This window comes from Vigna angularis, chromosome 3 (genome assembly GCF_016808095.1).
Source record: "Vigna angularis cultivar LongXiaoDou No.4 chromosome 3, ASM1680809v1, whole genome shotgun sequence".
In the NCBI taxonomy this organism is placed as follows: Eukaryota; Viridiplantae; Streptophyta; class Magnoliopsida; order Fabales; family Fabaceae; genus Vigna; species Vigna angularis.
Window position 1 is genome coordinate 5,621,551 of NC_068972.1, and position 2,942 is coordinate 5,624,492.

Consider the following 2,942-nt stretch of genomic DNA (forward strand, 5'->3'; position numbering starts at 1 on the left):
TTCATAAAAGGGGTCCAAAACCAATTCGTGTTTCATGATCCGTCACCAAACACTTTCCGTTTTCCCAAATCTTGCAGCAAATTATTAGGCTGTACTTTTTTGAGTTAACAAAGTTATGTGAAATTTAAAATCCAAATTAATGATTGGTGAGCGATGTGAGTTCTCAACTATCAGAATAAAAAAATCCGTTTCCATTTAATCTTTAAATAATGGTGAAACGGTTACTAAAAATTATAAATGGTCCATTAATTTATCATTGAAAAATCATTATAATAAAGCAAAACTAAACCCTAATTGAGTAATAAGGTGTATTTAAAAGAAAGTTTTGTGGTATTTGTGGGTGAGGGTTGTGATGTTGAATGATAAAATGAATAAGGGGAAGAGGAAGAGCAGAGCAGGAGAGTCAGTGGAGACAGTGCTTCAGAAAGAGATTCTGACGGCACCATATCCGCCGGTATTCCGCCGTCAGAAGGGTACGGTTGGCCGGCGTGACACCATGATGTGGGTCCCACAGACAGTGAAGACAAAGTTAGATGTATTTGTTCTTGGGACACAGGAACAACAAATTACTTGAAAATGATGATAGATGGTTACTTATCGTATATCCTCCCTCTGACACTACCAACATACCATTATTTCTTTATGCATTTAAAAAAGAAATTCAAAAACCCATCTCTGAACATTGTAGTTAATTATGCTTAAGCCCTTTACTTTTCCCATCATGTTGCTGCGACATGGTTTAATAAGGGTTCAAGTTCCTAGGCAAGTTCGTTAATCTTCAATACAACACCAACCAAAAGGAAGGCCTTTTTCTTTTCTAAATACATATTAAGACTGTCTTCGTCTGTGTCAATATATTTATTAGCATGATAAGCTACTGATCTCGTCTTATGAGATAAAGATTTGTCATGCAATAAAATCATGAGAATGAAGATTCAGAATGGTAAGTATGGTTTGAGGTGCGATGGAATCGATTTTCAATTTGTTGGAAACGATTTCATGATATCACGTTGATGTTATTGATTCTCTTGCCACTTGAAACTAATTATGATTTTCGAACACGATTTGTTTAAAACTAATAATAATTTTTATAAATAATAACTTTTTCAATTATTTTTAGTGACAAAATTGAACATTATTTATTCAACAAACTTTTATCAATGATGATGATTAGTATCTAACTAAATATTTAATTATTTTATATCAAAATTTACACCAATTCTTTATTTATTTTTATTATTAATCATTTTTTTCAAACTAATTGAATAAAAATTAAAAAAATATTTTATATTCATCCAAAAATCATTTTATATTACTTTTATCATAAATTATAATTTGATCGTTTCTATTTATTTCTATTAAAATTTATTTTTATTTATTATAACAGTTAAATCACTCACAAAATTTTATATTCAAAACCACTGTCACTTTCACTTCTAAATCCTTTAAAAAAAATTAACATAAATTTTACTTTCAAATTTTCTTAAACAAATTTATTTATTTTTTCATATTCATCTTTATAAAATAACACACACCTAAAAGTTGTTTCTTACTTAAACTAATTAAGTCCGGAATATATAAATAGAAATTAAAATTAATGTTTGCATTCAGTATTTTATTATTTCTTTCAAAAAAATTAACACAAATTTTAGTTTCAAATCCTCACAAATAAATTTATTTACTTTTTTTTTATATTCATCTTTATAAAATAACACACACCTAATGTTATGTTCGTCTGAGCGGATTTCCCACGGATGGAAATGCGGGATTGTTTACCAACTCCCATATCTCATGTTAGGAGAGATTTGAAGGAATTTGGTGTAATTTTATTATATTACCCTTATGGCTTTAATAATAATAATAATAATAATAATAATAATAATAAAGTAATTATTATAATAATAATAATAAAATAATTATTATTATAATAATAATAATAAATAGTAATAATAATAATACAATTTTTTCATATTAAAAATTAATTTTTATTTTTTTCTTTTCTTATAATAATTTTTAGAATTATATATAATATTAATAATTATAATTTTATATTATTTTTACTATTAAATATATTTTAATAATCTTCAATTTTTACTAATTAAAATCTTCAATTTTTACTAATTAAAATCTTCAATTTTTACTAATTAAAATCTTCAATTTTTACTATATAAAATCTTCAATTTTTACTAATTATAATATTAATAATTATCATTTTATATTACTTTAATAATTAGGGGTATTTTGGTAATCTTTCATTTTTATTCATTAAACAATTTTTTTTATTTATAACATTAATCAAATCTTACACTAATTCTGATAAACTTTATTTCTAAATCCACTATCAATTACTTCCAAATCCACTCAAACAAATAACAAAAAATTCACCCTCAAATCCTCTCAAATCCATCCACTCACTCTCCTCCAAATCCTCTCCTCCAAGTAAACACACCCTAAATGTTGTTTCTTACTTAATCTAAATAAGTCCGGAATATATAAAAAATTTAAAATAATGTTTGCATTCAGTATTTCATTATTCCTGAGAAACTATTCCTACTTTTTAGAGTAATTGTTAGCATGTTTTAAATTCTCACAATTGTTTATTTTAAAGTGTCTTTCACTACTAAATGATGACCTGTGATGCAATAAATACATTCACACTACCTCGTTACTTGAGAGTGACTAAAATATCTGTTTTTAATAAAATAAAAAAATCAATAAGACCTGTGATTACCTTGGTTAAACGAACATTTAAAACGAATGTGAAAAATGACGCATAACACGATTAGTGCCGTCACAATGATTACACCAAACTGTAATTTTCAACCCAAAGTGTTTTAGTATGATTAATTAAACAATTGATATCTTAGTTTAATTAATTTCCAATCAACGGTATTTAAAATATAGAATAATAGAGATGAAGTTTATTACGACATTTTTAATAG